The sequence below is a fragment of the Hemicordylus capensis genome, chromosome 2, assembly GCF_027244095.1.
Source record: "Hemicordylus capensis ecotype Gifberg chromosome 2, rHemCap1.1.pri, whole genome shotgun sequence".
NCBI classification, from domain to species: Eukaryota; Metazoa; Chordata; class Lepidosauria; order Squamata; family Cordylidae; genus Hemicordylus; species Hemicordylus capensis.
Genome location: NC_069658.1, coordinates 113,314,980 through 113,339,971, shown reverse-complemented (window position 1 = coordinate 113,339,971; position 24,992 = coordinate 113,314,980). Strand labels below are relative to the sequence as shown.

Below are 24,992 nucleotides of genomic sequence, written 5' to 3'. Positions count from 1 at the left end.
CACCAGCTGTTCTTCAAAGATTACTACATTTACCTGATCACACTATTACCCTAGCCCTATTCAGTCTGTAAAAAAACACCTCCAAAACATTGTAAGTATGTACTGCTTGCAAAATGGGTTGGAAGTCCCACCCCCAATGCCTACCAGTCATCCTGCTGCTGGCTGTCTTCACACTCAGGGCATTCGTCTGAAGAAGCAAATGCTCTAAGCATGATCACATCTGATTCTGTGATCAGCAGCCTGGGACACCCCTTTGACATCCAGATACAGAGTTGTTGCCTAAGCGATATAGTTAGACCTGTTTAATGTTGGTTCCACATTCTGCTTTATAAGCTTCAATTAAACAACAGCTCCGGGTTCATATGACAAATGAACTGCTGTTTAAACTAACCAGGATGTTGATATCAGAGCTTTAATGTCAAAAGAAGAGGGGAGCACTCAGGGGACTTAACTGTTCTCTGATATAATAAACCATGGTATATCAGGTCATCTGAAGCAGCAAGTGAATAAGATGCAGCATGGAAATGAAACTCCAGAGGTGGAGAGTCTGAGGTGTAATGTATAGGGCAGCAAAATTTCTTAGGACAGCTTGAGAGAGCATGTCATTGGGAGAAGCAGCTGCAAATGCTGTGTCATAACATAATTGAGAGTTGAGCTATCCATTGACTCAGTCTGGTAGCAATCCAAAGTATTAGGAGAGGACTTAAAGAACCCCTAAGTAATAAGACCCCTGTGGCGAATCTGAATTCATTGAACTTGGTGAAAATGCACTGACGAGTGTTATTCTCGTTGAGTAGCATTCGAATCTTGAGAAACATTTTAATCCTCAAAAATGTCATATGCCAGCTTTTAAGGATGATCTTAAGTGAAACTGCTGGTGGTTCTGTTGTTATGGTACACTGTGAGAGGCATCACCCTATCTGCAAACTTATCTAGAGATTGGGGGGGGGGAGTACATAAGAACAGCCCTGCTGGATCAGGCCCAAGGAGGCCCATCTAGTCCAGCATCCTGTTTCGCACAGTGGCCCACCAGATGCCGCTGGAAGCCACAGATAGGCGCTGAGGGCATGCCCTTTCTCCTGCCATTACTCCCCTGCAACTGGTACTCAGAGGCATCCTGCCTTTGAGGCTGGAGGTGGCCCACAGCCCTCCGACATAATAACTCATTCATTTATATTGCAAGGCTGTTCTCACATGCTGCCTAACCTGGGCTAGGACATCCAGTCCAAGTTAGGCTGAGTGTGACAACTGCCAGGATTGGGTCTTATCCTGGAGGGGCAGTGCCATCTAGCCCTTCTGTTTACCCCAGCTGTTTGCCGAGGTTAAGGGAACAAGCACTCCCTTATGTGCTTGTGTGTGGGCATGGGCTGCTTCCAGCCCAGCCACACACAGAGGTGGGCGTCTAGAGTTCCCTTCTCTTGAGGGAATCCCCCAATGCAGAGCACATGTTGCACACTGCATTGTGGGATTCGTGGAGGCCGGGATGAGTCCCGGCCTCAGATCAGTCCTGCCTGCTCCACGCTGCATGGAACAGGGCTGATCATGTGAGAGCACATTGTGCACTCCCACCAACAAAACAACCATTGTCTGCGGGGAAGGCAACATTTGAGACGCCCCCACCACCTGGTAGGTTGTGTGAATGCCCCCTGCATATGCTGAGATTTTGTAAAGGAACAGTATGAAAAACATTTGAAAATTTTTGTTTAAACCCAGTAAAGGAAGAAAAACATTGTACTCTACTCATGCTAATAATTGTAATAGTTTGTGATATTCCTGTGTGTTCCCAGTAGGAGATGGAGCTGTTAAAGTAGCTTCCATCTTTATTACAAGTCCATGTAATATTAGTGCAGTAATAGAAACCAGATCTACATTCTTCTGAGTACAGGTAGGGGTTTCCAAAGGACCAAGGGCTCATATGTTCACATTTCAAAGGTAAATTTAACTTACTATCATGTTTTATTTGCATTCAGATGAAAATTGTGCTCAGTGTTTCAGTGAATGCTGTAAAGCTCCCCCCACCCCGTCCAATATCTCATGTTTTTGATAAGTCAAAGGAATTGAGTTAAATTTAAGTATTTATTGCTGCAAAGTTTACATTTTGCAGCATTAAACTTCAGCATCCAGAAATTGTAATTTGTGTTGTTTAATGATAAATACAGTATATAGTACAAAATACAGTCATTTGTATTAGAACTTTTTGTAAATGCAAATACAGTCTTGATGGGTTTTCCTGAATTTATATTAGATTCAGCCTTTTTTCTTTTCTTTTCTTTTTTGACACTTGATCCTTGTTTTTGTAAAGAAGCTTTGCAGTCAGCATTCTTACTTCTAAGAAATAAACTGCTCCCTTAGGAAAAAGCCAGAGCCATTCTTTAATGGGCCTGCTAGAGAAGTGCTGTGGAATGCAGAGCACTCTGGCCCTTCCCCAGAGGCTGAGAATGCTGCCCTGACAGAACTTCTGGCTGGTACCACTGGGATTATGGAAACAGTGACCAAAACTTGAACCTGTTCCTACCCGCAAAAAAAGTGCAGAAATACAGGCAATGTGGTATCTGACCGTACTGATGTATGTGTAAGGCAACATATATTAAAATGTGATCTTATCAGATTTATTTTGGTGTCTCTTGGAAGCAGTTGAGAAACAGCTGCTAGATTTAAAATGTGTGTGTGGAAGGGAATAGTTTTTACTGCTTTGAATGACTAACATACTTCACTTAAAAATAGACACTTCAACCCTTTTGTGGTTTTCACAGTGTTCTGCAGAAAGAAATCTATATAGCACTAAACATTTGCTTTTTATGGTTGAATCGCCCACAGGAAACAATGGGGAACACAAGTCACCCCATTATCCCCATGGGTAGGTCCTAGGACACCAAAGTGGGTTTGGTATCAGGGCAAGGCCCAATCTACCTTCCACTGAGCCCATAAAGCAATCAGCAATCAGGCAATTTTTAATAAATTTTTGAATTATTATCTGGGTCCGTAGGTCAGTGGAGTCTTTTGTACGTCTTTATTGGAGAACATCCTCTTGCTCTGGGCACTGGTTGACAGGCACGAGATGAACTGTCTGGCAACCATCGCCAAGTCCAGCCAGACTTGGCAACTTGTTGCCCAAAACTGGATTGGCTCCATCTTCTGGCCTGACACCAGCTCCTGCAGTTACTGCAGCACACACTGCATAGCACTGCTTCAGAGTTTGGAAGGCTGCTCCCTTCCTCCTGGCAAGGTACAAATGAACCCCTCCATGAACCTCCAGGTGCAAAGCAGAGGTGGAACCGCAGGCTCACTCGGCCCTGCCAGGGACCGGGAAGCGGCGGTGATAGTACTACTGTTGCTAGGGGTGCACTGCATAAAAGCAGTAGGCACTCCAGCACCCTCCTTCTGGTTGCAGCCCAGCCTTCCAGCCTCAGCTTGCCTAACCTCTGAAACCAGGATGTCCCTCCACCTGGGCAGCTGGTCAGGGGTGACCACTTTGCCCTTCATCTTAGGCCACATAAGCAGAACAAAACATGCTCTGCTGATTTACCCAAGAGTGTCCTGAGACGATCTACCACTCCAGTCTTCAGCCAACCTGGCAAGGTGATTCTTTCCCCAGTGGTCAGCATTCTCTGGAGCTCAGCCATCATCTTCTCAAGGAGAAGAGTGGCATCCAAAGCCTGGCTCTGGGCTGCAGTTTCATCACACAAGCTGTTTGTGGCAACAAAGAACTGCTTGAGTGCCAAGACAACCTCAGAAAGGAGCACCCATTCAAAGGTCAACAGGCCACACACTTTCAAGCCACACCTCCTTGCCACGATGTGGCTAGCCCTCACAGGCTCCTTCAGAAAAGGAGCAGAAAAGGTAAGAGTTCCACTGGGTCAGAACTTCTTGAGGGATCAGGTGGTCAGGGAGCTCAAGCTGCCACTTCACTACGTTTTCACTCTCGTGGAAGTAAGGTGCTATCTTACTGCACTTCTCCGCAAGAGCAGCTGTGGCAGCAGCAGAATGGCACCCAGTACCTGCAGCAGGGATGTCTCACCTGGCCACAGCCCCAGAAGTGCCAAGCACATCTTCACGACCAAGTTCAGAGTGTGCCCCAATGGACGGATGGACACAAACTGACCCTTCTCAGCTGTCTTTGTGATGTTGGCCACATTTTTGGTGACCATGAAGCCTTGGCGAAGGTTTGGCTGCCCAGACAGCCATCTGCTGATACATGGCCACCAACAGCTTAGCTGCCATGTGCTCAGTGTCCAGCACCTCTACATGCAGCACAGCCCACCTGTGTGTTGCTGCATGGGAGGGGCTGGAGATGCCCCCATCAGCAGCTATCCCCTTGCTCTCCTGCCCCCACCAGTGTGCCATGAGAGGGACTGGGACTGATCCACAGATCTGCAGTGAAGTGCATGCTGGTTTAAGGAGTTGCTGCACGCAGCAGCCCCTGCAGGGCCTCCCTACACAACCCTTAGAGGGAAGGACACCACCTGTCTGCTGAAGATGGGGCATGCAGGGATGTTGTAGTTGGGGGCAAGCAGCTGGCAGAAGCTCGCAGAAACCGGCGTTCACCACCACCTGGAATGGCTGGTCAAAGTGATCAGACAAAGTGATCATCTCCCCATTGGCCCAGGTGATGCCATGAGGCTCTGGCTGACCAGACCGCTTGCCCACCTACAGCATCTACCGCACAGGCAACATTCCCTGATTGGGAGCAGGAGCAGGTGGCTTGCCACTATCCACCAGGCCTGTGGTGGTCACTGGTCATCTGGGTGTGGAATGAGTTTTGTTCTGGGCAGCAGTATCAAGGCAGTGTGTGCGCACATGCATTCAGAGTGGGCCCTTCTTGATTAAAATAAAATCCATAAAATAACATTCCAAGCAGCACCCAGTTAAAGCCACTGGTGCTGCTGGTACAATATTTTTTTTAAAAGAAATTGAAGAATAAAATAAAATAAAGCAGCAGTTGGCAACTTGGCACTGCCAATTAAAAGGATTAAAGAAAAACAGAGAGAGAGTTAGATAAGCTTCTCTCTCTCTCTCTCTCTCTCTCTCTCTCTCTCTCTCTCTCTCTCTCTCTCTCTCTCTCTCCACAGTGTGGAGGACAATCAAGGCCCATACCACCACTCTTGCTTTCAGTGCTGCTGCAGTCTCTCTCCAGTGGTCCTCTCCTGAGGCATAAAAAGCAATGGCTCTTTCTGCCTCCAAGCAGCACTATATACATTTTGAAACTCCACCTTTTGACTTTCCTGCTCCCTGCCAATGGAGGCACAGTTGCCCATGGCAACACTTGATTTGAATGGCAATAAGCCAATCAAGAAGCAAGGAGATCTCAAGCCATTTGGAAACCAATGGCAGAAAACCAATCAGCAACTGAAAAACACGGAGATAAAATGGCAACCATGACACAAATAACATGGATTGATTCATGTCGAATCTCGGGAGGGGGGGTCAATTCACCTTCAAATCAGCCCCTTCATTTAAGGGGTGATTCAATGCACATGCTAATCCACTAATTGCCCTGATTTGTCATGAATTGATTCGCGCATGAATCGATTTGCACATCCTTACTGTTTAATCCATAGCAAACTGTGAAATTTCCAATTTGATTACAATTTGACCATGAAATTTGTCATGAATAATTTATATTACTCTAAACAGTATTGGTGAGTCTCATTATAATAAAGGTTCATTTTAAATACTGAAGTTTAAAAGACTGGGAATACTTAATCCAATAGTGATATATGTACAGCATACCATTATATTGTAATGTGAACTTTGGCTACATTATATTGTCTAACTTCTTTATGCAATTATTTGGCCTAGTTTTTTTCTTGCTATTATGTGGTGTTTCTCCATCTGCCTGACAGAAAGTGTTGCCAGAATTTGTAATTTCACTGGTCTGGTCAGAGGTGCTCTGATAGAATGGCAAACATACCTATGTTTAATTTCAATTACCGCATGGCATTTATTTATTTATTTATTTATTTATTTATTTATTTATTTATTTAACTTCTATACCGCCCAAACTTTCATCTCTGGGCGGTTAACAATGACATAAAAACAAATAAAACAAATATAAAAGGTTAAAATGTTAGAATGGACTGAATGCACCAGCCTCAATTATTTTGCAGTGGAGCAAGGGTTCTGTAATATGCTATTAAACAAGGCAATCCACTCAATGAAAACTGCCACTGACTTCTGTGGACACAGTGTTCTAGCTATATATTAAATATCAAAGCCTTTGGTCAGAGAACACACAATTCCAGTTATTTAATTCATTTCCTTTAATCCTGTAGATTTGTGGATTCTTACAAAGCCCTTTGTTGATTTGTACCAATTGCACATGTATGTTTGCATTTGGCTAGCACTCACTGCCCTCAAATGATGATTCATTTGATGATCCAGATTTCACTGGAAGAATCTGACAGCCAATATTCAAATGTATCCAGCCTTATAATCCTCTTTCAGCCTTATCTATGTGAGATATCAAAACAGAAAAGAAAATTCCACTTCTGAATTGCTTCTTAGTTGCATCAACATCATTATCACTTTTCCTTCCTGGACTGGAATGTGCTAGATATATCGCTTGCATATGTATTTTGTTGCAAATGTGGTTATTTGACTGGTATTGAATTGTTACTTAGTTCTGAATAAAAGATTGGTACAAATAAATATGATAATCTAATAGGGGTTCTAATCTAGCATTGCAGTCTACAGCATTCTATGTAGTGTGAATGTTGATGCTTACAGGAATTGTTTCCATAAATGTGAGAAGAAATGGGAATTAGGGTGGGAATGGGAATAATATATAAACTGCAGTTATGGATCTTTAATACAGATTAGGACAAACCTGTGTCATCTTAATATTTGTTCTTGGAAAGCCCTATTTTAACCCTGATTTAATATAATTATACTGGCACTGTCTTGCCAGTATAGTTAAGATGAGTGTTTTCAACATTCTACCATTATAAGCCCTGAACATTCTGTTGCTTATAAAAGCAAAACTATCCACCCAATCCATCTGCAGTAGTATACACATCAACTAGGTGATAAGTTTGGTGCAAATCTCTTACAAAATATCTGAGATACAGTAATTTAAATTTTAAACTCCTAAAAATAGGTTCCAAAGTGTTGGCAATCTTTTTTCACCAAAAATAACGTTGATTTTAAATTTTAAAAAAATAATCTTGTGGGGTTTTTTTTAGCATTCTCTCTAAATTCAGGTCCATACTGGACTGGTGCCTTTTACTGGTTTGAAAAGCATCAATTTAGTGATTGCTGAGTAATAATTGTTCAAAATCCCCATAGTAACAAGACAAATTAGCTAAGGGACAGTTATCTAAGAACATAATTGAGTCTGCCCACTGAGAATTCTGAAGTCAAAGTTGGGAAGGGCAAGTCCTGGCAATTTCTAGTGAGTGATTTCCTGGTTTTGAACATAGGTTCTTGAAAAGGAAAGTCTATGAGCACTATGGCACTTTTATAGTTAAACATTCCTCCCCTCCCTTTCCTTCTATGGGCATTTGTTTTTCCCCTCTGCTCCCCTTCTCTCACTCCCACTAAAGGGGAAAGCAAAGATTGGAATAAATTACTAGGAAGTAAATCCATTGATTCCACTGGAGCTTACTTTTGAGTAAACACATATAGGAATCAAGACCTGCAGAGATCCAAGGCAATAATGTTGGTTATCTCCCCGCCACACACACACACCCTTCTTCCCAGCCCCTCAGCAAAGCATAGAAAAGGGGAACCCCACTTATTTATCTGTAAAAATGTATAGTATTGGGACTAAGGACTCTATGCTAAGTATCAATATCAATGACTTACTCAAAGCCATTTTCAAAGCATTGAGGGTTTTCCACCCTTCCTTTGCAAATCAAGCTGTCCTCATAGCCATGGACAATGTGGCTAAAAAATGTATCAAGAAGGGGTGGGTTCCTGCCTTTCACTTGTCCTGGTTTTCAAGTGTTGGGACTCGTGCCTCATGCACAGCATCTTTCCATCGGTTGTTCAGGTTCAAGAGAAACCCAGTGTTTTTGGCAGATGGTTTCAGCTGTTGTCTCACACTTTCCCACAAGTGAATGGCTGGCTGAACTTTTCTCGTCGCTCTTCGCTTTGTGAGAAACCTCACAGCGAAACTGTTCGCAAGTAAGTTCTGTAAATACCAAGCCTACAATTCTGCAGCAGAGTGAGACAACCCATTTCTATCAGTGATGGTTTTCTCCAGGTTTGGAGTGTGATGTTTGCTTACCTGTTCCTGATGTTTCCACTGCTTGTGTGAGTCCTACGAAAAATTAAAAAACGACAGAGTGAACGGCATTCTTCTGGCAGCCTGGTAGCTGCCAGCTGTGATACACTACCCTTATCCGGTTGTCCAACAACACACATGTCCATCTCCCAGAAATTCATCTCCTTCTATCTAGAGAAAGGAGATTGGTCCTGCATTTGTTCATTGTCACACTCCACCTTATGACATAGAGAATCTACCATTAACTGGTCTGTCCAATGAGATCCATGATGTTCTCCTTGGATCTTCTAAGCCTGCTATACATACACTCTGTGTACATAAGTGGGAAATTCTTTCTTTCTTTCTTTCTTTCTTTCTTTCTTTCTTTCTTTCTTTCTTTCTTTCTTTCTTTCTTTCTTCCACATCCAAACTCACTTTCCCACAATCAGCACCAGTGGATCTAATTTTGACTTTATTTGTTTTCCTTACATTCATCAGTATAAGTGTACAGTATTGGCTGTGATTTTGACACACCATCGCTTATTCATCATGTAGAACAGTTCTTTAAGGGTATGTTATGCCTTTGGTTCCAGCTGTGGTTCTGACTTTTACCTTCATACGGACACATCTTATGGCTAAACCATCTGAGCCTCTTGCAACCTGTAATGTTTGATTACTCTCTTGTTAAGAAGCTATCTTTCTTACTATTGTATCTGAATGTTCTGTTGGAAAGTTGTAAGTACTTTGCTGGTGTCTTCTGTTCTTAGCTCGCCATAAAGACAAAGTCCTAATCAGCCCCAATCCAGGGTTTCTCTGAAAGATACTTCTGTCTTTCCCTGTATTTCAGGACATTTGTCTACTAGTGTACTTCCCATTGCCAGTCTCAGATGCTAAACAGGATTTGCATGTCTGCAGTGCTCTTGCCTGTTTTAATAAAAGCATATTACCATTTTGTAAGCACACCACCATTTAATAAGCACATCAGAGCACATCACCATTTCATATTTATTTTTTATGTAGGGCCAAAAAGGGGTTGCGAATATCATAGGAACATAGGAAGCTGCCATATACTGAGTCAGACCATTGGTCTATCTAGCTCAGTATTGTCTTCACAGACTGGCAACGGCTTCTCCAAGGTTGCAGGCAGGAATCTCTCTCAGCCCTATCTTGGAGCAGCCCGGGAGGGAACTTGGAACCTTATTCCCAGAGCTGCTCCATCCCCTGAAGGGAATATCTTACAGTGCTCACACTTCTAGTCTCCCATTGAGATGCAACCAGGGCAGACCCTGCTTAGCTAAGGGGACAAGTCATGTTTGCTACCACAAGACCAGCTCTCCTCTCAGTGACTATCCCATTTGATCTTCTCAGCTATTTTTCTAGCTTACCAAGTTGCTAAGAAGTTGGTTCCATGTGGGAGCTGGACTCATTCAGTACTAGTTGTTGCTGCCCCTAAAGCATTGCACAGAGGTGCATCAACCCCAAACTCATGCAGAGCTGTTACGTAGTCTTGCCCTATGACTTTTATTGAGCGCTGTACCTTGGATAGTCTTGCTTTATGGAATTAAAAAACAGAATATGAGCAAACTAGAAACTTTCGAGTTCTGGCTATATCAATATATATTAAGAATATCATTGGTAGATAGAATTATCAACAAGGAAACTTTGAGAAGAATGGCAAAAAAGAAAGGTTAATGAAAGAGCTAATTTCTTCTCATTAAGAGAAGAAAACCTGAATATCTTGGCCATGTTATTAGAGGGGAGAAATACTCATTGCAGTTAATCATCCAGGGAAAGATTAAAGAAAGAAAAAGTGTTAAAAGACAAAGAACATTCTGGCTGAAAATTTGCAGAAATGGTTTGGATGCACATCCTTACAGCCTTTTAGAGGAGCAGCATCTAAAGTCAGAATAGCTTTAATGATAGCTAACATCTGGTAGGAGATAGCACCTGAAGAAGAAGTACCTTGGACATCTGATTTTGAACAAATTCTTCATTTGGGAAGGCTGTCCTGATTCCCCCCAAGCAAGGTCTGTCCCACCCTCCTTCCAGTATAAACTGAGCAAATTAGTGTGTCAGGGTTGGCCGGGCTGGGGGGGTGTTTTTGCCTATCTAGTCTGTCATCGTGTGGTTGGGATTACTGCCAGAACTCTGAGGCAAATCTAGAAAGTTCTGAATGGAGCACTGTGCAGGTGCAGAATCCTAGAGGTGTGGCCACACAGATGATCACTCTAAAAACAAATTGCAGATAAGAAAATTGCTCTTTTGAATACATTACAAATGCAGCAAACTTTAAGAAAGGAATAGCAACCTTTATGAAATCATGCAAGATCATATTGCAGAATTTTCCCATTAAAGTTCATACTATAATGCTTTTCTGAATTCTACATACATAATTCATTCTGAAAACTCTTAAAGTTATTAGATAATGTAGTGCTGAGGAGAAAACAATTGGAATGGAATGAGAAATTTAATAGCAGAGCATACTTGCTAGAAAGACACCTTACAAATGCTAGGAATGTGTCATGTTGCAAGAACCTTAGTAGCTGCCACCAAACAAAATGCATATATGACTCACCAAGTTCAAGGATGTCATAATCTGCCCTTTTAATAGCCTTTTAAAATGACCTGTCAAATGGTTCTGGGAAGGTCAGGTCTGATTTAAATTGTTACGAGCTAATTCAGCTTGATTGAATATTAAAATGAAAAGCGTTGGACGTTGCAGTTAAAATCCTAATGATGACATTAATTTGCTCACTAATGACAAGGCAAAATGTTTTTCTTTTCACTTTTTGCAGATGCTTAAAGCACCTAATATATCAATTAATAGCTACTTTTTTCTTCTCTTAAAGTATACGTGCTTGTAATGCAATTGCTGATTGATGTGATTGCTCATCTTGTTTGATGATCTTTCAAACACGATGCCATCAAACTGAAAAGACAGGTTTTATAGAAATCACTAATAAATTTAAAGTAGAACAGAAAGCAATTAACGTCTTATAAACTAAACCCACTGAGATAAGCATTCCAATTACAAATTTCATTATTTCCTCCAGTCCATTTTATGTTGAATACTGGGTTTTATTGCCAAATACCTGACAGCCAGATTGGAAACAAGCCACAACTGTCAAAGTATAACACTTCTGTCTATTTGAATCTGTTACATTGTGATGTTTCTCATGAAAATTTAATGATGAGCATGTATTCAGAGGGGTTGTGTGCATAAGAGGGAAGAATAGAATTTAATTATCCTTATTAAAAATAAGAAAGGAAAGCTCTTTACATACTCCATTCTGTTAGTATGCAAGCTAGATTATCTTTGCTATGTACTTGTTTATATGAAAAAGGGCCTCTGGAGTGTTCCTTATAAGACAAGAAACAAAGGGAAGGTCATGCAAGCACATTAGAGTACTACATGGCACAAGTCAAACCTTATCAGTAATTCCCAAGTTAAAGGCAAACATATCTTTTATAAATTGTAATCAAATGTAGGTTGCTTTGGAAAGAGCCTATAGCAAATGGCCTGATGCTGTCAGCCCTTAATACTTGCTGCTTATTGGCAGAGATAAAAAGGCATTCACACTTGCCAGAGATTAGTAACTACTACTCTGCTGTAGCAATATGTGCATACATTCATACTGTCAATGATTAAGCAGCCATAGGGAAAAGGAAGTCACCAGGAAATGCAAAGTTTTGTCAGGTATCCAAGGATATACCACTAAGGTCTTTCAGATGCCTCTGAAAGCTTTACTGTAACTATGTGAAAGATCACAGGATTTCTGGGCAAAGCAAGTAATGCATTTGACACTGGACAATTTGTAGTCAATTATTTTTATTCCTTAAAGAATTGCATGTCAATATTTGCCAAGGAAGATGCTTAATAACAAAGCATGTATTATACAGTAGGTATTGATTATTTTCCTTTCTTTACTTGTTATTTTTGAAGCAAAATAAGAGCATAGATATAGTGCTGTTAAAAAATAAAATCAACTATGAGGCCTTTATAGCAGTGAAAAAAATAACTGTGTGTGATTCTTATATTATTATAATGAAAATCTTAACTATCTGGATAGTTCTGTTGTAGATTTGTCCTTATTCTGAACACACCTGTTAAATCAGATTAAGCCCAGAGGCGTATCTAGGGAAATAGCACCTAGGGCAAGTACTGAAATTGTGCCCTCTGTCCAAACATCTGACACCCATCTTTCAGATAACTTTACCATAATATCAGCTGAAAAATACAAATCAAGCTCCTTAATCTTTTAATATTTCAAAAACTATTTAGCAGTGGATGTAGCCAGACCAAAAAATGCTGGAAAACTACAAATTTCAGTATACTGGGGTTCATGAAATACCCAAATACTATGTGGAGGTGTACTTGGAAAACTAAACAGACGTGCCTGTCTAATGCTCTACTATGCGTTGTAGCATCACTATTACATAAGTTTTAAAAATAAATGGAGAATTTGACTTTTCCCAGATACTCTGGAAATAATTAAAAGATATGCAGAGTAAACTGTGTCACTGCTTGGAATATATTCAAGTATTTCAGAAAGACAGTTAAAATGAGAGAAAGAGAGCAAGAAACTCCCAGTGGGCCTTAATCCTAAGGATCTCACACTGATTCAAAGACAAACTCACCATTAATAGCCATATCATTAAGACATCACATTTAACTCACTTAACACAAGAAGCAAAGTAAAAGCAAATTAATACAATCTTAGCTCATAAGCTTCAGCTCAATATTCACAAGCCCTGATTCTCTGTACATAGTGCCATTCTGAATATGTGTACAGTGATTTATATTATTTTTTTTTTAAAAAAACTCCCTGTAGCCCCTTCAGGAGGCTTCCTAAAGGCCGTAGGGGGTCTTCAAAGGTTCCCCCTCCCCTCGCTGGCCTCTAGGGCCTCACAGGAACCATTTGAGCATGTGCGGTGGCAATTTTTTAAAATAAGTTTTTTTAAAAATGGCCGCTGGGAAAAAATGGCCACCATGCATGCTCAAATGGCCTTTCTGAGGCCTGGCATGGCATTACAGTGGCCATTTTTAAAAAATTTTAATTTTAAAAAATGGTGCCCCCCCTTCAAGTGGCACCCAGGGCACGTGCCCTGCCTGCCCTACCCTAGATATGCCCCTGCCCTAGATTCAATAGCCACATTATCTAATCCATGAATTTCTGGAAGCTTTGGACTTCTATTCTTAAAAGAGCACCCCTCACACCAAGTGGCAAATCTCTTTTGAAAGTGGGATCAAAAGTATTCACATATCGCATTGAAGTCCATAATTCAAAAGGAAAAGGGTACATCAAAGCCTAAAATTCTAAAGCTAAACTGCAGTCCTAGGCATGTTTACTTGAGAGTCAAGTCATATGTACAGTAGGACCTTGTTAGGTCTGGCATTTTCACTACCAGCGGGGAAAAGGGTTAAATCTGTGTATCCACAGATTGGAGGCAGCCAGAAACGACTGCGGAGCTCATTTCCAGATGCCATTTTTTGTTCTGGAAATATCAGGAGCCATTTTGTGGTTCATTTTCAGAAAGGAAAGGTCCAAAAACAGCTATATTTTGCTACCAAAAAAAAAAAAAGGATTTGGGCACTTTGAGGTGGCATTGCTGGAATGTGGGGAACCCGTGGAGCATGGTAGGGCATGTTTTTATCTATTTTTAGGGCAATTCTTAGCATTTCTTTAAGCACCCAGGAACCGAACCCCCAGATTTCCTTTTCCCCAATGCCTAGATATTCACGGTTTCTGTATCTGTGGCACGAGCTGAGAACGGAACCCCCGTGAATACCAAAGTTCTCCTGTAATTTAACCTTTTTTTTCTGAGTATTTATTTTATTTATTTTACATATTTGTATACCAACCAAAATGCAAGTCTCTGAGAGATTTACAACAAAGTGGTAAAATCCTGAGTAAGCATGAATAGGAGTGGGACTTGCCTTTAAGTATGCCAATATACATATTTTTAAAAACATTGGAATCAAATAGACAATGATATAAAATAAGTTGTAGTCATTCTTTGAAATGTGAGAAAGAATGAACAAAATTTAATGTTAATTCAACAGACAAAAAAATGTGTCGTTTTAACATGTCATATTAAGGACTTGCCACATGCACTCCTGCAAGAAATTGTGTCAAGGTCATAATCAGTGTTCTCTCCCCCCCCCCCCCGTGTGTGGAATGAGTTTTGTTCTGGGTGGCAGTATCAAGGAAGTGTGTTCGCACATGCATTCAGAGTGGGGCCTTCCTGATTCAACCTGAGTGGGATCTCAAATTAACTTAGTGGACATCAGAAAGTATGTGAGTGCGTGCACATGCGCACACCTTCGAGGAAATAGTGGTCATAATATTGTACCATTAGCCATTGTGGTATGCCAGTTAGTAATTCTGTTTTTAATGACAGAATGTAATCTTAACAATGGAGTTCTAGGAAATTTCCTTCTTAAAGATGCTCAGGATTGTGCACAGCATCTTAACACCTGTTGAGGAGGTGGGTATTTGCCAAAATTAAACAGTAACTGAAGGAAGTGGGCCAATTTTATTCATCAATTAATAAGTGCAGTCTCATCTTTTAGAGAAATTAATGGAACAGCAAGAGCTATTTTGCTAATTTATTTGTGGAACTCAGTTACTCTGCAGTAATAACAACTTTTGGGATTACAAAGCAAATTGAGGGTACCTCTGATGGAATGTCAAGGAGCAGAAGGAGACACTAAACAAAATGGTAGCACCAGCAGCCATCTACCCCAATTCATGCTAGGGAAAATAATCATCTTTTTCTTCCTCTTCTTCCTGCACTGGCAGTCAAGGAAATGCAATGAAAGACAGGCCACAAAAGAAGGAAGAATTTTCTCCCTCCATATTCAGGCTAAGGGCCAATAAAGCCCTCACATTGCTATCAACCTGAATACAAGAAAGATATCAGTTTCTTAGATGAGTGATTGGTGAAGCTGCTGCACCTATTGCATTTCTGGCTGAACATTGATTATAGGAAATTGCATTTTGGGAAGGCACTGAGCCTTGTAAATAAGCACCAGGGAGAAATTCTTCAGAAATTTCTGCTTAAGTGCATCCTTCCCCAGCTCAATAATCTTGAAAGACGAAGGCGAAGTTTGGATGTGTGGCCCCTTAATTTGTAAATCCAGCATAACATATGGAACTCTACAAAGTTTCCACGCTTTTTAGAGCACAAGTCAGAACTGTATGTACCTTAACTCTCATCTAAAGCATAATGTTTGTTGATGCTTGGATTTCATGGGGGTTTTGCATAGAAACTCAATTGTGTCAGCAATTTGTGTATGTGTTTTAAAAATTTACCTCTATAATTTAACAGCACTTTAGAATGTTTAAGCCACTTCACCTATATTACCATACTGTATCACCATATTACTTTTAAAGATGTACAGGTTTGCCTGTTGCAGCTTAACACAAGTTTAGAAACATAGCAAGCTCTCTTATACTACAGATGTACACGAACCAAGGATCATGCACAGGTTCAGAGTCCACGGATAGGGAAGCGGGGAGTGGGATCTTTTCCACTGCTTCATGCAGCTTCCTGCTGCAGTGGCATTTGTCCCAAGAACCTGTGAGCGGCACCAGCATGCACATGGCATCCACAGGTGCCATTTGCATGGTCAGCATGGTGTTGCTTACCACGTAAATGGTGGCCATGCATGTGTGGACACCATGTGTGTTCTGGCACCATGTACGGGTCCTTGGGACAAGCACCACCGCAGCAGGAACCTGCATGTGGCAGCAGAGAGCAGGTAAGGAACTGCTTTCCTTTTTTAAAAAGATCCTGCTGCCCTCCCCGTGGTGTTGAACCAGTGCACAAACCTCAGTTCATGTACATCCCTAGTATAAAGCAGCTTTCTATGTTTCTAAATTTGTGTTAAGTTGGTGCACATCCCTACCTTATACTGGCCTTTGGTATATCTAGCTCAGTATTTTCTACAAAGATGGGCAGCAGCTTTTCAAGGATACAGGCAGGAGTCTCTCTCCGTCCTATCTGGGAGGGAACTTGGAACCTTCTTCATGCAAGCATACAGATGCTCTTCCCAGAGTGAACTCATCCTCTAAGGGGAATATCTTACAGTGCTCACATATAATCTCCCATTCAAATGTAAACCCAGGGGAACCCTGCTTAACAAAGAGGACAATTAATGCTTGCTACCACAAGACCACCACCTAAAGGCACAGCAGGGAAGCAACATGCCTAGAGAGCAGGAGGCTGTTGGTTTGAATCCCTGCTGGTGTGTTTCCCAGAATATGAGAAACTTCTGTTTTGGGCAGCAACAATATAGGAAGGTGCTGAAAGGCATCAGCTCATACTGCACGGGAGAAGGCAAAGGTAAACTCCTCCTTTATTCTACCAAGAAACTCACATGGTTTTTTGGTCACCAGGAATCAACACCAACTCAGTGGCACAACCAACCACAAGACCAGCTCTCTGCCCAATAATAGCAGAAATTTGTTTGTCAGAAGTAAACAAGAATTACAGAAAGTGGGCCAATAAATTGGAGACTAGTATTTTTGAGAAATTAATGGAGCATCAAGAGCAATTTGATATGTTAGTTAAATGGAGCCTCCATGTTCAAAAGTAGTATACCTCTCAAGACCTGGTGCTTTGCACGTACAATGGAAAGGGTGTTAAAGGAATCCTGCACTGTACTGCCAGTAAGAGTTCACTGTAAATTAAACAAGAAATGGCACAGGGTCCCTGGGAAGGAGAGGGGTAAGAGCACTCTATTAGGGTTAGCAAACTAATGTTTATAACAGCCCTGTAATGCTTTTCACTAAAGTATTGATGCAGTTTCTGCTTCATTCATAATGAAAACCAATTTAACATATTCCTTCCCAGGAGAAGAATCAGTTATCAAAACATAAGATTCAGAATTTTAAAATGGCTTCAGAGGAATAGTGCCCGGTTCAAAGCATGTTCAAAAGGATAAAAAGGTTGTCATGCCCCGGGCCAAAACTGGCCATTTCAGAAGTTCCTAATGATGGCTCCCTCTGTCCTGAGCACTTTCTCTGTTCATGCAGGTCTTAAGCAGGTTAAGAGAAGGACTGTCCCAACAGTTCTTTCAGCCCAGAGCAGTCTATTGGAGGGTGGTGGAAGGGCTCCCCTGACAGTTCTCTCAGGCCTGAGAAGGCTCCACAGAGCTTGTGTGATAGCTTTGTTATGCAAATAATTGGACAGAAAAACTTTATTTTAAATAAACTTTTTTTTAAAAAACCCACGAAGGCTACATATGGCCAACAGCATTTGTTAGCATGCTCTCAGGGATCTGTACAACAGACCCTAAATGTAAACAAATTGTTCTAGTCAGAACTAATCTGCCAGCTTTCCTTCACTATCCCTACAATTGGACCAAATTTGATCCAAATACAGGAGGATCTTGATATCTGCAGACTCTACATCTGTGGATTCACCTATCCACAGTCAGGTAATAGATACCTGACCTTGGTATATGTGGGGGGAAAGGTGGGAACACATCGACCTTGCATATCCATGGATCGGGAGTGGCCAGAAATGACCATGGAAATTATTTCCACCTACCATTTTGTGTTTTGGAGCCTCAAAATGGCTCAACTTAAAAGGTGGGGAACGATTATTTTCAGCCAATTTTTGGCCGATTTGGGGGCATATCACTCAGGTAGAGCAGCTGATAGGCAGCTTCCCTCAGCATCCCCCCCCCCAAATGATATTTTAGTGAGGTATTCCGGCAACCAGGAACCTAACCCCCAATTCCCCATTGCCCCAATGACTTGATATTTGTGGTTTTTGTATCCACGGTTGTAGCATGGAATGGAACCCCTGCGAATATCAAGGTCCTCTTGTAGGTTAAGTAGTTCACATTTTAGCCCACTGGCACCTCAAATATTCATGTGTTTGCCATCTTGAATTGGGGTGCATGACATAATCACAAACTATGCATTTGAGATGTCCCTATGTGTCCCTACAATTGTCCAAATTGGTTCCTACTTACAATTCAAATGTTCATGTGTCTGCCATCTTGAATCAGGGTGTGCTGAGAAATCTGCTACCCAAAATGGGTGTAAATTCAGAGAAGACTTTCAAGAATCTTGACAGTTTGGCATATCTTCCCTAAATGCCTGCCTGGAGGCAGTAATAGGATGGATGAGGGATAACAAACTGAAGTTGAATCCAAATAAGATGGAAGTACTGACTGTGGTGGTCAGGACCCGAGAAATGGTTTAGATATGCCTGATCTGGATGGCCTGATCTCCCCCGAAAGATCATGTACATAGCTTGGGAGTGTTCCTGGACCCAAAGCTCCCCTGGTTTCTCAGGTTGAGGCGGTGGCCAGGAGTGCTTTTTGTCAGCTTTGGCTGATATGTCAGCTATGTCCATTTCTAGAGGTGAATGACCTTAAAACAGTGATGCGTATGCTGGTAACCTCCAGGCTTGACTACTGTAATGCACTCTATGTGAAGCTGCCTTTGTACGTAGTCCAGAAACTACTATTGGTACAGAATGCAGCAGCCAGATTGGTCTCTGGGACAACACGAAGGGACTACATAACATCGGTTTTGAAAGAACTGCACTGGCTGCCACTATGTTTCCGGGTGAAATACAAAGTACTGGTTTTTACCTATAAAGCCCTTAACAGCTTAGGTCCAGGGTATTTAAGAGAGCACCTTCTTTGTCATAAACCCTGCTGCCCATTATGATCTTCTAGTGAGGTCCGGTTACAGATGTCACTGGCTCGTTCGGTGGCAACCCACGACCAGGCTTTTTCTGTGGCTGCTCCCAGAATATGCTCTCTACTGAAATAAGAGTATCTCCTTCTCTGTTTGTTTGCAGGGAGAGCCTCAAGATTCTCCTGTTTTCGCAGGCTTTTAATTAGATTTACATTTTAAAAATAATTTAAAAATCTTTTTAAAATAACTATTTTATGCTATTGCTTTTATTGTCATGTATTTTAATTTGTGACATGTATTTCAATTTGTGACAAGATGTACATATCAGGCAGTATAGAAATATGACAAATAAATAAATAAATAAATAAATAAATAAATAAGAATATATCAAAACCATTTTTGGTGACAATAGCATTTTTCAACTCTCTTGTCTAAAATTTAATATGGATAATCTTCAAATGGACCTGTTCTAAAGCATAAATTTCAAGCCAACGTGGCTATTCCTCTGACAATATCAGCTGAACATGGCCATCCCACCTGTTAGTAATAGTAGAATGCAGTGTTTCACACTCCCTTAACAATGTACTGCAAGAGATACTCCATTATAAGTACCACGTTCTAGGGTCCCTTAGCAGAATATGGTGAATTGGCAGACACTTCAAAGAGACAGCTGCATGGAAATCTTTTACCAGAAGGTGGATTTTTTAAAACATAAAAATACACAATTCTAGATTTAATGTATGTAATACATTTTCTTTATACGATCTTATCAGGTTAAAATAACAGTTTGCAGGTGAATTTTGAGGTATTCTTAAAATAGAATTTAACACTGGTCTCCAGAAAACACAGACTTTTGAAACTTATTTGATTTTAAATAGTAGTTTAAACTAATTTAATAAACTTCCATACTCACTTTAGCCACTCAATTTTTGCAAATATTGTCATGGATTTCTAAGGTCTTGCCAATATTAGTCTTGCTGCAATGAGTCAATAGAAATAGATCATGAATACTATTCAGCAAGAGCTTTTAGCAAAGAACCAGAGAGCGGGTGATGAAACAAATTTAATATATATAACAACCTGAGTAAGCTAAAATACTTAGCCCATCAGGAGAATAATCTTTTTGATGTAGAGTACATCACCATCCCTTGTGGCTAAAGGATTTTTAAAGTTTCCTAAATAACTAATGAAGCTATTAATATGAGGTTTAAACATCTTGAGGCAGTGGGGCAGAATTGGTTTGATAATCTTATTTAAAAGATCAACCAATACATCACAAATTAATTGCATCAGTTCAAAGGGAAATGCAAGGAATAGGAATAATTTGATTCAATATATATTCAGGAACAATAGAAAGTATGGCCTGAGAGGCTCAGCCTTGGCCCTAGCATATATTAATTCTAGCTAGGTACAATATAAATATATATTTGCATTTTCATATTTCTGTCATAGTGATGAGCAGCAGAGATCAGTCTTTGTCCCTTATATAGTCACTGCAATGGGATGTGTCCAGACGCAGCATGAGTGGAAGGTTGCTTAACTTTCCTGCCCCCGGCCCCCCAATGCAATTCCCTGTGCCCTACTGAAGAGCCACTTCTGAGGTATGGGGGATGCCTGGGGATGGAGTACAGTAGGACTCAGGTGGCTACAGGAAGGATTACCTCTGCATCTTTTTCTCTCCTTTTAAAAATGAAGATCAGATCAGTACATGATTGCTTGTTGGTTTGTTGTCAGCATTTTTTGAGGGAGGTCATTTGCCTGCCATGTGTCTGTTTCAGTGTGTGTGTGTGTGTGTGTGTGTGTGTGTGTGTGTGTGTGTGTGTGTGTGTGTGAGAGAGAGAGAGAGAGAGAGAGAGTGTGTGTGTGTAGGGTCTATTATTATGAGGGTGACAGACAGGGACAACATGGCAGTGGAAAAGAAACAAGCCATTACAGGGGGACATCAGGTCTTCAGATGTGGCTTTCTCTACGTTGGGCCCCTCTCTACACTTTGATGAATCCAATTTTTCTATTGGCCTGTAGGTGCTGCTAATAAATGCCAGGTTGGTGAATAACAAATCATTTTCCATCCAGGATTTAACCCTGGCTAAGCATGAAGACCTCAATGTATTACTGAGATGTAGCTGGACAAGCTAGTCAGAGGGATTGCTTTCCCTCAGCTTTGTCTAGCATGCTACGGAGACAGGTAGTTGGAGTCTCAATGGTCTATTGTGAATCTGTCTCCCTATCAAGGTGCTTCCCCTCAGTAGTCATTTGTGTTTTGCGTGCTTGTCCTGAATTTGAGTGTTTGGGCCAAGATAGGGATTATTTTGGTATTCTACCTGTCATGTCGTGGGCAGGAGACTCATCAGGGTTGTTCACCCCTGTAGCCTTATGGATTTGGATGGATTCTTGCATTCTCTGGGAAATTGTTTTTTCCAATACATTACCAACTCTGCCAAGGCTCTAGTTGACATCTGGACGAAGGAAGTGACCCAAGAAATCAACATGGTTGCTCCCAAGTATCCACTGCCCATTTACAAAGCCAAAATGACTCCATGGTATTCTGTGGAGTTGTTGGCAATTGGGCAGCTGGGTCAACAGCTAGGGGGAAACTCACAATAAATCTGACCCAACACAAGCTAAGACCTACTTTTTGCACCTATTACATGACCATGATGACACCAGCGTAATCTTATGTATCTGCCTCACTGTGTCTGCAGACAGTCATCTACTGAGTCTGTTTCAGATTTTGTGTGATATCTTGTATCTTGGTCTTGCCAATCAGTTGCAAGACAGCTCCATGGTCCCATATTCTCAAGCACTTTGCCAGTAAAATAGCATTGATCCGCATTATCAGCATCAAAAAATGTACCAGCTACATCTGCCTAGCCAGTATTTTGGGATTCTTTTTAGCTTGTGTAGCCTGAGGACATCATAAGGACAAGATTCTCAGGAGTGTGAAGTCAACCACATGTATGCTCAACCTTGTCATCCTGGCTGACCACCACTGGCAAATGTGGATACAAACACCTCTTTGGTTAGAGGGTATATTGCTGCTGGCTTTAAAACTGGCAGTAGTTTGCTCCCTGCTGAAGAAGTCCCCCCTCCCCCGCAGACCCTGGGTCTTGTCAGCTACTGGTCAATCTTCAATTAGATTTATTGGGCAAGGTGTTTGAGTGTTTTATTTATTTATTTGATTTATATACTGCCCTTCCCAAAATGGCCCAGGGCTGTTTACACTAAAACCAGAAATACCTAACAATTAAAGTCAGGATCCAATTCAAAGCAGATTAAAATTACAATTAAAACTAAATATCATTTAAAGCCAGGCTAAAAATGGGTCCTTAAAGCCTTCCTGAAGGCGTCCAGGGAAGACAGTCCTCTTATATCCATGGGAAGTGTGTTCCACAACCTAGGGGTGGCAACAGAGAAGGCCCCATCCCAGGTCGCCACTAGATGAACTGGTGGCACCTGAAGATGGACCCCTCTTGATGATCTCACTGAGCAGTGGGTATCTTGTAAAGAAAGGTGCTCTTTCAGGAACCCCAGACATAAGCCATTTAGGGCTTTAAAGGTAATAATCAGCACTTTGTACTTTGCCCGGAAACATTTCGGCAGCCAGTACAATTATTTAAGACCAGGCATAATATGGTCTCTCCAGAATACCCCAGAGACCAGTCTAACCACTGCATTTTGAACTAACTGTCCTGGCCACAGCCTCAATCTGAGGCATGAGGGTGAGGCCCTGGTCCAAGAGGACTCCTGATGTACAAACCCCAGAACAAGAAGTTCTATCCCATCTTGCAGATTGCGACCCCCAACAATGAACATCACCATCTTGCTTAGATGCAGCTGCAATTTATTATCCCTCATCCAGCCCATTACTGACTGTAGGCAGGCATTTAACAGGCTAAGGCTAATGCAATTTCCTGATGTTGATGAGGAGGAGAAATAGATTTGGGTGTCATCAGCATACTGATTAAACCCAGCACCAAATCCCCTGATGACCTCACTCAGCAGTTTCATGTAGATGTTATAACCCATTGGTGACAAAGCATTGGAGGCCCTCTGAAGGACTCCATATAGTAGCTCCCATTTTGAAGTGCCACCATCTGAAATCTACCTAAGACATAGGAGCGGAACCACTGTAAAACAGTATCTGCTATCCCCAAATCCCTCAGGCGATCCAGAAGGATACCATGGCCGATGGTATCAAAAGTTGCGATGAGATCCAGAAGAACCAGCAGAATCACACTCCCTCTGTCAATTCCCTGACGAAGGTAAATCGGTCAGGCCAACCAAGGGCGTCTCAATCCTATAGCCCTCTCTAAAGCCTGGTGAGACTTGAAATGCTGTCAGGTACCCACCCTGATGCCCCTCCCAAGTCCAGAGGTGATTTGTTTTATATTATATTATATCAACTTGGTCTCTATGTTCTGGGAATTTATTAAGTTATTACTTTCTTTCGCTGCCACCATATGATTAATTATTACCTTGCTGTCAGTACTTAACTCCTTGGTCACGTAGCCTCGCAAACGCAGGATAGACATATATGTTCAGTGCATTAAAGAAACAAAGCTTAAAGTGTAGAACAAAATAAGAATAAGTTTATTATTTACAAAGGATTGAAATAAAAATCTCTGCAAGGCAGGGTACATCAACGTCTCTACAATGTTACTAAATAAGGCAGCTGTTGGACTCTCTCCGAGTGCTTTTTCCTTTATAATTTTAACGCTTAGGGAAGTATATAACTTGGGACAGAAGTATTTAAACTTGGTTTGCAAACTTGGTGAAATAACCCAGACCTTTCTGTCTGTTACCAGGAGTTTTTGCTTCTGGGCACCTTTCTAACCCAAGGTTTCTTTCCCCCAGGCTTAACACTCCAAACTTCCAGAGCACTGTACCAGTGTACTGCTAAGTTCTGCAGTCTCCACACATTCAACAACAAAGTTTCTCACAAACCACTGAACAATCTCCCTTGTTCATTTACCACACAGATCCATTTTTTCTCTCAGCTACATTCTGTCCAATCTTTCCCTCCAAACTACCAGTTCCAACTCTCTCTCTGACTGTCACCAACTGCCCTTATTTAAACCCATCCATGAACATTCCCTTCTTGGTTACAAAGGCAACTCTTGCTCACACACTCTCCATCACTCTCTCAGCTTCTGCATGTATGTTTCATCAGAAATGGATTGTCAATGTCCTTCTCTATCTGATTTCTGCCCTGGTTTTGGCACGGAAATAGCTTTGGTTGCTCTAGTGGATGACTTATGCAGGAATCTGGACAGCAACAGTGCATCCCCTTTGGTTCTACTGGACCTTTTAGCAGGCTTCCAGGAGGATACCATGATGGAGATAGTATTGGAGGCTGCGGAAAGGTCCAGTACAACCAACAGGGATGCAGCTTGCAGAATGGGACTGGGGACACTGTTTTGTAGTAGCTGCTGTCAGTCCGGCAGGGCATACTCCAGAAGGTGGTGCTGGGGCAGTCTGGTTTGACACCTTGGCCTATGACATCCTACAGGGTTCTGTCTTGTCCCCCATGCTTTTTAACATCTACATGATCCTGCAGGGTTGGCATTAGCACTACCTACTTTGTATACCGATATTTGTTTCATCCCCATTTGGAAAAGCCATTAATGTCTGAACCAGTATCTGGAAGGACTGGATATCGCATAAGAGGCTGAAAACCGCCCAGAGATGCAAGTTTTGGGCAGTATAGAAATATGTTAAATAAACTAAATAAATAATAAATAATAAATTAAATTTGGTCATGACAGAGGTGCTCCTGATCAGAACTACTGAACTGACATTATGTAACTTGTCCTAGATAGGGGTGCACTCCCATTGAAAGTTTCACAGCTCCTAGACTGAACATTATTCTTGGAAAACTAGGTGTTATTGCTGGGGTTTGGGGTGGGTTTGGGGGCTTTGTAGTTTCTGTCCCAGATCTTGCCACAGTTACTATATTTTCCTGAATTGAAGCATAGGTTTTCTCCAAGTTCTTCAGTGTTATCAATTGGGAGGTCATCTTAAATTCAGAGTCCTATTCTTTTTGGGTACTTACAGGTATAACCTGTATTTAACCTCTATTTTAAAGTCAGTTTTAAATTCAGAGATACCTGCTATTTGGATCAATA

The 24,992-nt window shown here is 41.5% G+C and overlaps 1 protein-coding gene across 42 annotated transcripts in view; it reads left to right on the top strand.

The window, feature by feature from the left end:
- Positions 1 to 24,992, top strand: part of PTPRD (protein tyrosine phosphatase receptor type D) — a 1,992,390-nt gene that overhangs the window by 1,702,501 nt on the left and 264,897 nt on the right. The gene's annotated exons all lie outside the window — the stretch shown is intronic.